The sequence below is a fragment of the Crocuta crocuta genome, unplaced genomic scaffold (assembly GCF_008692635.1).
Source record: "Crocuta crocuta isolate KB4526 unplaced genomic scaffold, BGI_CrCroc_1.0 scaffold427, whole genome shotgun sequence".
Lineage (NCBI taxonomy): Eukaryota > Metazoa > Chordata > Mammalia > Carnivora > Hyaenidae > Crocuta > Crocuta crocuta.
The window spans coordinates 3,340,876-3,356,871 of record NW_027533273.1 but is presented as its reverse complement, the minus strand read 5'-3'; the positions used below and the strand labels follow the sequence as shown (position 1 = coordinate 3,356,871).

General features: G+C 41.1%; 1 protein-coding gene across 10 annotated transcripts in view; it reads right to left on the bottom strand.

The window, feature by feature from the left end:
- NCKAP5 (NCK associated protein 5) overlaps positions 1-15,996 on the bottom strand; it is a 1,056,676-nt gene that overhangs the window by 870,796 nt on the left and 169,884 nt on the right. The gene's annotated exons all lie outside the window — the stretch shown is intronic.

The window sequence follows — 15,996 nt, the reverse complement described above, 5'->3', positions numbered from 1 at the left end:
AAGCTACTCTTGGCAAAACTTTCTGCCTGTTGCTGTTTGAAGTCAATGCGGCAGGAGATGCAGAAACAGCTGAGTTGGGTTGCCTAATTTGCAAGGTGGTTCCTAGGATGGGGCTTCTTTCTCAAGGAAACTGACCAACACACTTAGGTCTCTACTTATCTCTGTCTGTGCCTGGCACAGATTTAATAAACTGGAGGCCCAAACAGAAAATTAAAATTGTGATGGAAACCAAAAGGCTGATATATGATCTCTGAAAATATACATTTTCATTTCAACTGATAGCATCAAAGTGTGGTGTGTGGTGAGTTGCAGGACAGCCTCCTCGGCCAATTAGCTTCAGCGATCAGCATGTGAGAAGCTCTGCATGCTACATGCTAGCTCTAAGGGTCTACACTGTATACTACTTCCATTAGCACCCACTAAGTATACATCTACTGCATATATGAAACAAAATTGAAAGATTTTAAGTCACCAGGAAAATTTTTGTACCCTTACAAGACATGGAACAGCAGTGTGTGGGTCAGGAGTGGTGTCAGAATTCAATGGCCCACACACTTATCTTTGAAAACAACTTATAATGGCTTAAGAATAATCTCAATGTTGGGGCGCCTGGGTGGCTCAGTTGGTTAAGCGTCCGACTTCGGCTAAGGCATGATCTCACCATTCATGAGTTTGAGCCTCGTGTCAGGCCCTGTGCTGACAGCCAGCTCAGAGCCTGTTTCAGATCCTGTGTCTCCCTCTCTCTCTGACCTTCCCCTGCTCACACTGTGTCTCTCTCTCAGAAATAAATAAAAAACATAAAAAATTTAAACAAAAAGAATAACCTCAATGATATTGAAGAAAACAGCACGGGGGCACCTGGGTGGCTCAGTCAGTTAAGCATCTGACTTTAGCTCAGGCCATGATTTTGCAGCCCCTGAGTTCCAGCCTGGCATTGGCCTTTGTGCTGACAGCCCAGAACCTGGAGCCTGCTTCAGAGTCTGTCTGTCTGTCTCTCTCTCTCTCTCTGCCCCTTGCCCACTCATGCTCTGTCTCTCAAAAACAAATAAACATTAAAAAAAAAAGAAAACAGCACAAAAATCTCTTCATTGAACAAAAAGTACTATTGATTATAGTAGAAAAGATTGGTCCCGCTAGTTAAAATATCCAGGAATTATTTTATTTGATAATAGTCTGCTAAAATGACTTCTAAGTTCACTGATGCTAACTTGGAAATCTGAGGATATATAAAATAACATTGTTTTTGTCTAACTGAAATGGCAGAAACAGAAGCCTGGAAACTCCAATGCACGTGCTCATATGCATATATACACACCCCTGCATGGGCATGTTTGCTCACTCACTCTCTCTCACAGCACATCTTACCATGCTCGTCTGGCTCAGTTCAGACCTTCTGTTACTGTCAAATACATTGAAAACCAATGGTAAAAATGAACCCCAACTGAGGAGAATCTATACAGAAAGAGACTTTCAAAAAAGGACAAGGAGAGAGAAACCATCAGGGGAACTCAACACTGTCCAAGAAATTATGTAATTCTAAGACAGTAGTAAAGTCCTAAAAGGAATATTTAAGGAAGATTTATCAGATTTTCCACAATGACTACCTCTGTAGAACTTCCCTAGAGCATTTTTCATCTCTGTAGGATACACCTGCTACCGCACTCAGTTATGTTTCATTTACCAAATACAGCTTGAACTGTAACTTTTTTTAAAAATATTTTTATTTCTAGGAGAGAGAGAGACAGCGTGAGCAGGGGAGGGTCAGAGAGAGAGGGAGACACAGACTCTGAAACAGGCTCCAGGCTCTGAGCTGGCAGTCAGCACAGAGCCTGACGCGGGGCTCGAACCCACAAACCGCGAGATCGTGACCTAAGTGAAAGTCGGACGCTTAACCGACTAAGTCACCCAGGCGCCCCTGTAACTTTTTTTGTTAACTATAACATTTCAAGTGATATCATGGGTGCTTGCTTTGACATAAAGACATGGTTACCATCTTGAGTGCAGTACATCCAATGGGGCTTTGAAAGGGGAAAGAGTAGTGCCAGAAGTCTGAGGCTTTTACCCCCAGCCCTGTGTCTGGAATGTACCGGTCCACAGAACCAAGAAACAACAAAACAGCTCAGTGTAAAGCCATTTCAGGCAGATGAAACACTTTGAGAGGCACAGTGCCCTCTTATTTACTCTAAAACCTTATCTACGCATTGTGTTAGCTTCAAATACAAGGGTCTAGGGGAAAGGGCAATTAATTGTTTAATGTTTCAAAAAATATAAGAAAAGGTCAAGGGAGGAGAGAGAGAGGAGTGGAAAAATAGAAGAAGGAACATCATTTGTACAAGGCAAAGACCTTTTCTTATCAGTCCAACTACCAGCCTTTAGTTTTCCGAACTCAGCTTCTATATGCTTAAATCCTACAAGATATGATGAAGGCATGAGAAAAGTAGAAGTCAGAGTCCATGGTTGAGGAAGTGTTGCTATTGCCAGGGAAACAAGATTCGTGTACATTAAAGTATTAGGGAAGAGGAGTGCATTGGTTTTTCTGCTTCTTCATTTATTTATTTCCAACTTCTTTCCCTCTGAGGACTTGCAATTACCTATAAAAGTACACACAAAAACAAAATGATAAATAAATAATTAGGGAAGTAAAGCCAAAGGGAAAATACAAGCAGGAAAATAATAAAACTGGGGTTAAGATTAAATAAGGAGATCTACAATATGCTGTCTAGGCTAGAGGTGACGTATATATTTGGCTTGAAGTTTTGAGAGCCTTAAACACAAGCAGTAAATCACACACCACACTGTGTACAGAGTCATAAGACCCTGGTGGATAAGAGGGACAGGGCAGCCCTGGCCAAACCTAGCTGCCCAGTGATATCACCTGAGAAGGTTTCCCAAAACTCAATAATGAACCCCAATTCCCAGAGCAGGCAGAGAGGGAGGGAATGCTGAGCATCTGCATTCTTCAAAATGAAGTGACTAGGATGCTGTTAGCTCTGAACCTAGGAACCACAGCTGGAGAGATTTAGAAAAGGGGGGACCCCCAAAAATCAGATGACAAGAATTATAGAGGATGTGAGGCTCTAGCTGAGCCTCTAATTTTGGATGGAGTTAAGAGATGAGGACAGAGGGCATTCCAAGTGTAGGTAGACACACGAGCCAAATCAGAGAAGAAGAAGGGACCCTAACACCATGGACATGACAGCACCATTCGTAGTCACTCTGAAATGGATGTGAGGGGCCCTAGGACATATTTAATTCACTCCTTAATCCATTCAATCATACTAAAATTGCAAAGGAATTAAAGAGGCATTTACACAATAAATGATCAAACTGAAGTGGAGGTGATAGACATGTATGTATTAGCTATCTACTGCTGTGTAACAAGTTACCACACATTGAGTGGCTTAAAACAATACACATGTATTATGGCACAGCCTCCATGGATCAGGAATCTGAGGACTGCTTAGCTGGGACCTCTGCTCTGGACCTGCAAGGCTGAAATCAAGGTGTCAGCAGACCTGAGTTCTTATCTGAGACCTGGAGTCTTCTTCTGAGCCCATGTGGCTATTGGCGGGACATCTTACATCTGTGGATCTCATGGCTACCTGCTTTTTCAAGATCAGCAAGAGAATCTCTAAGATTTCTATTCTCTCTCCTTGAGGCTCTCTTTAAGAGACTTACTGGATGAGGTCAGGTCCACCCCAAGAAAATCTCCTTTTTTATTAGCTCACAGTCAACTTAATTACATTTGCAAAAATCCCTCCTCCACCTTTGCTATTTAATGTAACCTAGTGACTTCCATGACATCCATCATATTCTCAGGTTCTGCCCACATGCAAGAGGAAATTATACACCAGATTCATGTGTAACAGGCAGCTGGTGTCTTGGGCTTCATCACAGACGTCTGTCTACCACAAAGATCAGAGAATGAAAATGGCAAACATGCAAAATAGAGGAGTCAACAGACCATATGTAATTAAACATGTAAATTTGGCTCTGAGCTTCCTAGCAGGTTAAGTAAAAAAGGAGACTTGTTCCAATTTCCCAGTATTCTCTGATGAGCTTTTAGTACTGATTTATACCAGTCTTATAGAACACGTGATAAAAATACCTTGTCTTTACAGAGAAATCATGAAATGATGCAGCATTAAAATAAAGTAAAAGAAATAAGAGTTAGTTGAAATCTGATCCAAAATAACTCTTTGTCAAAGGGGGGGGGGGTGTTGTCACCACCTCGCTCCCACACCACAGGGGAATACTCAGCAATGATGGGAACAGAGTTCGATGGTGCTTGGTCAATAGCGGGTCACATGGGCTGATGACCCAGGCACCCATAACGGAGATTAACCGTGAAGAGGCACCATGACCTATTCCAGGGGAGGTGAGGACATTGAGATGCAAACAAACTCAAGTTAGAAATTAGACAGACCAACCGTATGGAAGAGACAGAAGCAGAAGTTCAAACACCACACAGCCTCCAGTGGGTCGCACAGGAGTATCGCCTCATTCTTGTTGCCCCATTAAGTTTTACCTGGCCACCTCCCTGTGGAAGAGCTTTACTCCTTTACCCCAGGGCATCTTACAGGCATCATTTGATCTCTGACAGGGCTGGTCAAAGTCTGCTTTACTTTATGGGGCTCATAATTTGTTCTAAGCATTCAATAGAGTGAGCTGGCTCAACCTATGTGGCATTCACACTCTAACATATACCTGTGGTGGCATGCAAACTTTCCTACTTGCTTCCATCCACTAATAGACTATCTTTTTTTATGACCCCCACTCAATTTCACCCTTCCCTGCTCAGGCACACGTAGATGCCTCCCTTCCTGGAGTGGCCTCTATCCTCACGCACCACATCAGCGTGGTCTATGGAATCATTCTGTTTATTGTGTCCCGTCTCCCAGTATCTGACCATGTGGGGGGCCGCAACAGCCAACCTCCTTCCTCTTTCAGTTTCCATAGAGCTTATTAGTTTAGATTTACAAAGCTCATAGATGGGAGAGGCCTTGGAATCCGCCATCTCACTGACTTCCTCAATTAAGTCCAACCCATCACTGTCTGAGCACTTCCAGGGACAAGGAACTATTTCATAAGGTCCAAGACTGTTTCTGTGAATTTTCAAATGATCAAAAGTACTACCTAGTATTAGATTACAATTGCTTCTCTTTAACCTCTACCCTCAAGCAGTAGAGAAAGTTGTGTCTATGTTTACTCACTGATGGACATTTCCTAGAATATTCATAGCACCACCATTTTCAATGGTCTCAAACTGGAAACTATCCAAATGCCCATCAACAGTAGAAAGGACATATTAGGACATAGATACAGTCATACAATGTAATACTACACAGCAATGAGCCTGAAATGTGGTATGTTATATGGATGAATCACATTCCTACAGTATGAATAAAAGAGTATAATACATAATGTGTGATTCCATTTACATGAAGCACAAAAACAGCCAAAATTCATCTGTGCTACCAGATGTCAGCATGTGAATTACCTTAGGGATATAACTGACGGGAACCTGAGGAAGGCATCTGAGCTGCTGCTACTTCTTGGTCTGAGAGTTAGAAACACAGGTGTATTCAGTTTGTAACAATTTATCAGGCTGTATACTTAGGTACGTTTACCTGTATCTATGTTATACTTCAAAAAAAAGTTTAAAAATCCTCTTTCTCCTCCAGATGACCTGAATAAACAAAATTTCTTTAGCCGTTTCTTACAGATATGGATTTTAGAATGTTAAAGATTCTAGTCATCTAAAGTCCTTCTAAAACCTTTGATCATTCCTTTGGAATTTAATCACATTGACTGGTTTGTAGTGTTCTTTATTTTTTTTTTTTTAATTTATTCCTAGGAGAGAGAGAGAGACAGCGTGAACAGGGGAGGGTTAGAGAGAGAGGGAGACACAGACTCTGAAATAGGCTCCAGTCTCTGAGCTGGCAGCCAGCACAGAGCCCGACACGGGGCTCGAACCCACAAAACCGCGAGATCATGACCTAAGCGAAAGTCAGACGCTTAACCGACTAAGCCACCCAGGCGCCCCTGTAGTGTTCTTTAAATGTCCCATGTGAGATTACTTTCCTCCAATATGTTGTGAACTTCTTAAAGATACGGACTTTCCCTTTTGATTCACTAGTAGCACTTATATTCAGTGTCCATTATATACTTGGAAAATATTCTTCTCCTCTTCCTTAATAAATGCAGATGAAAGAGACAAAATTTACGTAGGCCCTATGTAATTAAACAACCTAAGTATTTTCTCCCTTTTCTTTTTCTCTTTTTTTTCCCCAAAGGCTTACTACTAATTTACCCAGTGAAGCCAAATTCTATTTTGTTCTTTTCCTTCAAATTGGTCTCAGGACTGTCCTCTGCCCTGATTTATGAGCCCTTTTCAGTTGTTTCCATATGGAGAGGTGGAGACCTGTTAGTAAGCTGACCCCTCTCCAATACTGATTTAGTGTTCCTTACGTTTTGTCTTTATCATCCGTAAATTGACCTAATGTTGTACTCCTTCCATATAATTTTCTCTTCTTAAGGAAGAAATGCTAATTTGGACGATGATACAATGAGAAAGAAGCATTCTAATTTCATGTAAAGTTAGTGGTATCATCTTTCTTTGATGGGCTAAACGGAAGGTAAGATAAATAATAGAACACAAGCCACATCTCTAATGGAAAAAAAGAATTGTGGGTTCTAAACTATGGCATGAAAATAATGCTTTTGATGTTGATAAGGCTCCCAGCTGATAACTTCTCTTTTCAGAGCAAATATTGCCAGAGAAATCTATGGACATTCTCATCACGAATGCTGTTTTCTCTCTGCTCACACACTCGCTTGCACACTTAGCACCTGGCATGCACAAGGTTTTCTGAAATTTTCTTTCCTGCATTGCAGTTTTTCCCAGAGAATATTCACAGACATCAGTCAGTTCCATGAACAAATGATAGAGAGGCCAGCTTCTTGACCATATTCTTATTCCCATCACCCAGTTGCCTTTCTAACCAATGGTTCAGTCTATAACAGTATAACCCACCCTACTCCAGGTTTTCTAGATATATAGATGAGATATATAGATACATAAATAAGAAAGAGAGAATGAAATGATGAATCTTGGAAGAGTCTTACCAAGCCTGTTGAAGAACAATCTCTAGAAAATTGAAGACACATGTCTGTTCTTTATAAGGATCACACAAAACAGAGAAGGAAAATCTAAGAAAGCCATTCATGCAGAAACTATTTAATCAAAGAGTAAAGACAATTATAACATCTGTTAATCTTCTGGGGAGGTTATAATTAAATGCTTTGGGGAAACACCCTTTCAAGGGTGATCCTTTAACATCTGTTGTGAGGACACACAGCATTGTGCAGTGACGAATCACTTCGGCACTTTGGGAAAACGGGACTTCTGGGGATCACAAACCCTGCAAGAGCCCCCATGCACGCAGCCCAGACCTGAGCCCACTGTGCTTGGCTCCTCAGTGCTTTGGATAATTGTCTGTGTGGTGAGTCAGACTATAGTCATTGTGTGTTAAGGAATAACAGGATCACAGGGCTAGAAATGGCCTTGAGACTATCTGATCTCCCCCTTCATTTTGCAGATGGGGCCACTTGATCCTACAGCTGGCTTGTGGCACTTTACAAGGAGGGTCATTCAATTCTCCCCAAATCACACTCCACCCCACGCCACTGATGCCTCTTTGGTTGCTCTCTTTGCTTGGGCTTATAATTCGGATGTGTTCTTTGTTTAATAGGATCAGCATTATTAAGAAACCCTAGGGTTTTGGAAGTTTGTGGAGAAGTGGGGAAACTAAAATGGTTTCCTTCTTCTCTACCTCCTGGTCTGCTGAGAAACACTGACCATCTTCACTCTCCCTCCAATCATCTTTCTGGGGAGAAGAAGGGGAGGAGAGAGAAATGAAGATAAAGGAGAACAGCAAAAGATAGAAAGGAGAGATGGAAAGAGAGGGAAGATTGAAAGAAATAATGACAGAAAAGTAAGGTGAAGTGAGAGAGAGAGAAAGAGAGATGGGAAAGAGGTGGGAGCAAGGAGCTAGGAAAGTTGGTCCAGGGATAAATAAAAATGATATAAAAAAAAAAAACCTCACCAAAAGGAACTGAACACTCCTTATACCCACCTTACTCCATAACCAAGTTCTACCATACTTCAAACAAGCAGTTCTACACATACAAAAGTCCACAGGATTTGGCAGTTTTGTGAAACAAAATGCAGAGATGGTAAAGCCGGGGCAGCACATAAACAGATGCAATGTGTTGAAAATGAAAAATACATCCATATGGTGAGAACATAATAAATGCATTCACGGCCAAAAGGGGTTTGGGGTGGGCAGTCTCCTTGCTAGTTGTTTGGGGCTGCAAATACTAGTTATGTGTCAGAATGCTAAATACATGGGGCTCTTGGTATTTGGTGCCAGGATTAAATAAGTCCCTATGATCCGGATGCCGTGTTGCCATCAGCCCTTCCAACCCCCTCCAGTAATCACCTACTTACAAGGGCCAAAAAACGTCTTCAACAATTAGGGGCAACTAATGGTGATAATGGCCATCATGTACTGTCTATTTTTGTGCTGACGTTCTAGGTACTTCATTTCATTTAATCCTCACAATGATCCCATAAGGAGGTAATAGAATCAAAATATCCAGTTCAAAGTCTTAACTGTGCAATCTGGAACAAATTAACCTCTCAGTACTTTGGTTTACTGATCTATAAAATGGGATTAATAGTAATATCTACCTCAGAGGGCTATTTTGAGGATTAAATGAGACAATATTCATAGAAAACACAGCAAGACCAAACACAATATAAGTATTTCATAAATATTAGGTGAAATCATCGTTACTGCTAAATTTTATGAACAAGGAAGCTGTGCTCAGTGAAGTTAAATGACTCACGTCAAGTCATTAGAGACCAAAACAGAAACTAGAACGCGGGTCTAACCAAGGGTAAATGCCACAAGGGCATGAGCTGTGTCTATTTTTTTCTGTTACTCCGTTAACTGAGTCCAAAGGTCCTGATCTTCCTAGGATATGATGCAACCTTTCAGGAAAAAGTTATCCAGAACATCTCTGTCCCAACCTAGTAAACATAAAAGGGCACATTACTCAGTTCAGGACATCATCTTCTCTCCCTTTTCTTGTCCTCATCAATGAGAGAAGAAGAGAAATCCCTGTCCCTTCTTTTCTTCATTTATTCTCATATCTTTAGAGCTCCCATTTGATAAGTGCCATGAACAATGATGCTTACATGACTGGAAATAAAGAGCCACTCACTCACTCATTGAAAGTTAGGTAAAAAAAAAATAATACCATGCCTCTGTCTTACATCCACAGGCATTTGAATGCCATGAGATTTGAATGTCATCAGCTAAGGTATAACAAGGAATGTGTTCATAAGTATAAAAAATGAAGAGGCCAAAACACTAATCAAAATCAGAAGACTTGTTTATATCCATCCATTCACTAAATACTTGCTGGGCACCTACCATTTGCTGGCTACTGTTCTGGGTGCTAAGACTACAATATTAAACAGTATGGATAAGGCTTTGCCTTCATGGAACCCATACCTTAGACAGGAAGATGTTCTTAATCAAATAGCTGACCCCACCTTTACACTAGTGACAATTGCAATGGAAACACAAACACCTGAAGCTATCAGAGTATATACCAAGTAGGGGAAGACATTCTGAGGAGGGGCCATTTAGGGTGAGCAGGAGAAGATCCAACCAGGGTGGTGGGGAGGGGGAAGCCTTCCTTCCCAAGAAAGAGACATTTCAGTGAGTGGGAGGAGCTGAAGACAGCCAGTGAGGATGGAAAGGGAAGCGCTGCCCTAAGGTATTGAAGGATTTTACATAAGACATCTCATCTCCCCATAGCTCTGTTTCCCTTCCTGGAAAATAAGTGTGAAGGGGAATGTAATCAGTGCTCTCCTGCTCTCACGTCCTCTCTTGTTTCTCTTTCCCTGAGTCTTAATCAAGGCCATATCATAGGATGAGAAGATTCTGGTCCAGGTGCAGGAAACAGAAGCGCCATTTTTGTTGAGAGTGGGACTCACTCAAATGTAGGAAGCAAGTATACATTGTTCCTCGGAGAAGAGAACCATCATGCATTTCTCCCATATCCAACATCCAATACTAGGTCCCAGAAGGCTCCAAGACCAGTGCCTCAGTTCTCTAAGAAACATCAGGTACAGATTAGATATCTTAGCATCCGGAGTCCGGGTTTGATTGATGGGCTATCAATATATCTGAATTCTACAATTTTCTCCCCTAAGAAAACAATGAAAATGAAAAGTTAATACTTCTCATTTCTCCAGATAGAAAGAAATACAATATGGTTGAAAAAAATTACTTTGGTAGTTTTACTGCTCTTAATCAGGTGTCCTTAAAAAAAAAAAAAAATTGGCTTCTTCAACAAGGTAACTGTTTGAACTAGTCTGTGAATTTTTATTTAGTTTAATAAGGCCCTCTACTGGCAATCTTCAAAAAATACAGTCTCTTTCAAATAATTCAAAGCATTTCAACTACTCCCAATAATAAAGTATCTCACATTACTGATTATATAAATCTGGACTGAAAGAATGAATGAGAAGAAAATGAAAAAGGAAAGGAATAAATGTCATTTCGAGTGGGCCATTCAAATTCACTATTCATAAAATAACTTACACGAAGCACCATTTGCTTTCCTCTGGATAAAGCTATTCCAGATGTCAAAGGTACACAGAAACATGTATATTTATCACATTAAAATGTATTGAATATTTGTGGAATCATAAAACCAAATTATGAATGCTATTTACCAACTACAATAAACCAGATCATTTCTATTTACCCACATGTGAGTAATTGACCATAATTAGAATTTTTAAAAATGTTGAAGGCAGGCCCTTTAATTGCTTCTGACATGGCACACAACTGATAATTAAGTTCTCTCGCTTGACAACTGACAAAAAACAGCATATGGTGACCTGAGAATTTAACTATTCATATAATAAGAATGTTTTAAAAAGAGGTTACCTTTGACACATTTGTCAAAGGGCAGGTGGAACTGAGAAAATTTAACTATATGTAGATTTCTACAAATTAAGTACTTTTTAAATGAAGCAATTAATAACTTCAGGAAAATTTGTTTAACAGAATGGAAATGTGATAATAAATTATCTGACTCAACAATAAGCATTAAAAATGAGCACTAAATATTCATTTAATCAACAATTAGGATATATAATTCTGTTGGAGAACAGAGAAGGTGTGTGAGACATAAGAAACTGATACTGTCTACTGTAAGAGAAAATAAATCAATAATTTTATATTACAAAAGATATAAACCATTATGTAGAAATATTATAGGGCTGTCTGGGTGGCTCAGTCAGTTAAGCATCTGACTTCAGCTCAGGTCATGATCTCACAGTCCATGGGTTCAATTCCCATGTCAGGCTTTGTGCTGACAGCTCAGAGCCTGGAGCCTGCTTCTGATTCTGTGTCCCCTCTCTCTCTGCCCCTCCCCGCAACTGTTCGTTCTCTCTCTCGCTCTCTTTCAAAAATAAATAAACATTAAGAAATTTAAAAAATATATTCTAGAAAAAACAGCTAGAAGAGTACAAAATTTCTCTGAAAAGCAGGACTGGGGACTGGGGAGGAGGATGATTTGGGGACTGCAAGATACATATATCTTCATATAGTACTATACATGCATGTCTTTATACATGATATATGTAGCTATATATTGGCGTAAACATTTTAGCACTATTTGTTTTTCTAAATTTTCTAAACTGTTTCTCTAAATTATATATATTACTTTGATTTAAAAAATTTTTCTAATAATACATCACTACTGACAATGGAAACCATTTGGGACCTATCTTTTGAGCTGGCCCGGATCAGTGTTCTGTTTCCAGATTCAATTTGCCAAATGGAGCAAGTACCCTTCATGGAGCAGTTTGTCAGACATGCATCTCGACAGTAACATTTGTTCCCACATTTCAGAACTAACAGCTCTTCTTTCAACACCATAATATTTATCTGCCATATTATGGACTGAGCTTATATTCCAAAATGGGTTTGGGACTTTCCTCTTGAACTCAGTCCATTGGGTTTCTATAGTCTATCCAAATTCTACTCAAAGGACTCACTAATCCAGAAAGTTTATTTCTAAGAAGGAGAGATCTGGTTTCTTGCCCTGAAAATACCAAGATTAATTTATGTAACCACTGGGAAGTACCTTGTGTAATTGAGGCTTCCAAACCGACAAGACACACTTCATTAGACAAGTATGTATTGGGGCACAGTAAATGTTGTGGGTAATGTTCTATGCATCCGAGAGATTTATTATTTCATCTATAAGAAAACACAACTGGGAATCCAAAGTTCCAAAGGTATTAAACTTCATAGAATTATAGAGCTAGAGAAAAACAAGGCTACAAGATACCTTGGGTTTCACTGCTTCTGTGGCTTGCCCGTGTTCAGCCTCAACCATCCTGGTTACTTAAATCCACTATCACTAAAATGCTGCCACTTCTCTTAGTAAACTTTTTAAGGACAACCAAATGGCCAAACACCATTTCCATTCTTTTTAACCTAAATCACCTGGATTACAATCTTGACCAAGTTGAACTCAGTCAACCAACACCATACCAAGAATGCAAATAATCTTGATGTTTAGCCGTAAACTCGGACTAGCCTGCAAGAGGATTCATACCTGAGAAAAACAAATACCAAAGAACTGGACATGTGCTTTAGACATTTCCGAAAAACTAGAAGCTGTGACTCACCAGTTCAACCAGTTGACACTCAGAAGTACTCATCTGATTTGCTACTGTGCCAGTACAATCAGTCCAGGAGACAAGAAAAATCAAAGTTCAATCACTGGCAAAGTTTATGAGAAGAAAAAAAAGCAAAAAAGGCCTTCCATATCTAGAGTACACTGAAGGGTTAAGATCATGGGCTCTGGGGTCAAATCTAGCATCTGTCTCTTACCACCCATGTGACCCTTACACATTACCTCTTCTTTCTGTACCTCAGCATCCTTGCCTGGAAAAGGAGTATAGTGATCATAATGAGAGAGCATGTGCAAAGAGCTTAGAAATGAGCCTTTTCTATCATAATCATTCAGTGGTGATTGGGAGAAGAAAATAGTTTAAACAATTTAAAAAGTTCCCATTAAACATGCATTCTTATGCTTTTTTTCATCATTTATTGGGAACTCGCTCTGTGCCAGATGCTGAACTAGGCATGAGGTTACAAATTTGGCAAGGCCCTGGGAGATAAATTGGCTGGATAGAGAGGTGCCATGGGCAAGAACATAAAGGTGTGAAAGAACATACAAACCCAGCATGTTCAGGTAACAGAAAGTAGCATGGGTAGCTAAGCCAGTCATTTCCATGCGAATCATTGGAGGAACTTTTTAATAATGCCTGGATCTGAATCCCACTTTGGAGATACTGATTCATTAAGTCTGAAGTGGGACATGGGCATCTGCCAGGTAAATAATAATGACAATAGCTAACACTCACTGGTACTCAATGTATACCTGGCATTGTGCTATGTGTTTTAGCTACATTAATTTATTTACTCCATCCCCATGTCTTCATGAGGTAGGCATTCTTTTTTTCTTTTCCTTTTTTTTTTTTTTTTTAAGAGAGAGAGAGAGAGTGTGTGTGTGTGTGTACTTGAGTGAGAGGCAAAGGGAGAGAGGGAGAAAGAATCTTAGGCTCCACACTGAGCATAGAGCCTAACGTGGGGCCCGATCCCACAACCCTGTGATCATGAACTTAGCCGAAATCAAGAGTCAGGCGCTCAACCGACTGAGCCATCCAGGCGCGCACACACACACACACACACACACACACCGCCCCTGGCAGTTACATCTATTAGCCACATTTTAAGGAGGAGAAATTCAAACAGAAAAGTTGAGTGAATTAACCAAATCATAAAGGGAGAATGTGACAGAAGCAGTGTTTGAGCCTGGTCAGTCCAATCCCAGATACCAAGACCTCCATCACTATGCCATGCTGCCCCTGGACCTTCAGTGGAAGGTTCAGATGAGCTGTCAGGCCAAGAGCCTCGTGGACAGATATGGAAATACACACGGAGGAGTGAAGAAGAAGAAGTCAGAGTAGGCTGGCAGATATCACATGAGGAATACCCCTGACGGCATGCTCAGGAATCTGGAATCGAAGGCTTTCCGTCCCAGTGAAGAAGAACGTAAAGCCATTCAGCACAGTTATGTGATAATTGTGTCAACTACGTGCGGAGGCCTGGCTACTTGATGAAGAAAAATGGATGTTTAATATTAGCCATTCACTTATTCATTTATTTGGTATTATACATTGAACAAGACCCTGTACTATCAGATGCTATGGATATAGGAAGTATTAAAACATAGCCATTGATTTCAACAGAGAAAGGGATTTCAGTGGCAAAGAACTCCTGATCCCACACCACAAGTTTAGCACAAGACACCTTGAAGATCTAAAGAAGGAAATCGCTGCAACCTGGAGAGCCCATGGAGGGATCTGATAGGCAGGGATATCAGGGGCAAGGAAGGTTCCAGAGAGAAAAGGAATGTAGCAAGTGGGTGGAATCTAGCTAAATGTTAGAATCTGAGGTCCAGGGGCGCCTGGGTGGCTTAGTCGGTTAAGCGTCCGACTTTCGCTTAGGTCATGATCTCGCGGTTCGTGGGTTCGAGCCCCGCGTCNAAAAAATAAAAAAAAAAAAAAAAAAAAAAAAAAAAAAAGAATCTGAGGTCCAGGCTGCAGTGAGAGGATAAAGGGGGAAGAGGAATGAATGAGAAAATGAAAAGAAGGTTCTACTGGCAAGAGGGGCTCCAAAGAGGAGAAAGAAAAGCAAGGTGTGGTCAATAAAATAATTCAAACATATGAAGTTTGAGACAGCCGAAGCACAAAATGTCAGAGCTCGGAGCCACCTGACATCCTGGGAGCTATACATGATGCAAAATGCCTTTCATACTATTTCAACTGCCAGAATCACCCCGCTTTGTCTTTTAGTCATCAACTGTAATATAATCACAGCTCTCGTCAGTTCCCTAGCAAAACGAACGAGGAACAGAGACATTCTGAAGCATGCCCAGAGCCAGAGAGAAAACAGGAGCAGGGCCAGGCCACCTTTATCTCTACACCTTCACACAGCCCTGTTCCTAGAAGAAGGCGGGCGACCACACGTGAGCCCTGTTTCTTCTATAACCCTAAGGAATGGAAACGTGCAATGCATGCTGGGATGAGCACCAGAAGCTTCGTTCCTACTTGTATCTGCCACCATCATGCCAGGTGACTGGACACACTATTTCCCTTCCTCATGCCTCATATCTTTTTCTGCAAAGGAATTAGCTGTGACTAATAGTTTGAAAACTGTTTTAGTAGCAGATCTCTTATTTTGAATGAAAAGTTGCAAAAAGCACGGAGCATCTATCCTGGTACAAACACGCGGGAGGGTGCCCACCTTAGAAACCCATGGGAAACACTGGAATATTGTAGGACCTTTCTAGCACTGGCTTCTTAGAATTCTCTGGGACCACAGAGAAAGGGAAAAGCAGTGAAGTCTGTCCCTGTTCTCCTGGGCTAGTGACAGAGCAGCTGAATTGAGGAACCAGCTGGGGCTCCAGGAGTGAGTCACTGGGTTCGCGTGCTGGAGCTAACACACTAACAGCCAGTTCTTGCCAATCCGTGCAGCAGGGCTGTCCCTTCTAGATGGCAGGAATTGGCCGCAATTTGCTACCGGCTCCAAGTGGTGAACTGCAAAGCCAGCAGCCTGAAGCACTCAGCAGAAAGAACCAATGCAAGCATCCCGAAGGTAGAACGGCCAGGTGGCCCTGTGCTACTGTGACGAAAGCAAGCCCGTGACCGGCCCGCTGCACGAGGAGTGCACTCTTCCTATTCCCCCGAGAATATCTGGACAGTTGTAAACAGGAGGAAAATCAAAGAAAGGATGTGAATCTGGAATCCAAACCTAGCTGAGTGTCAAA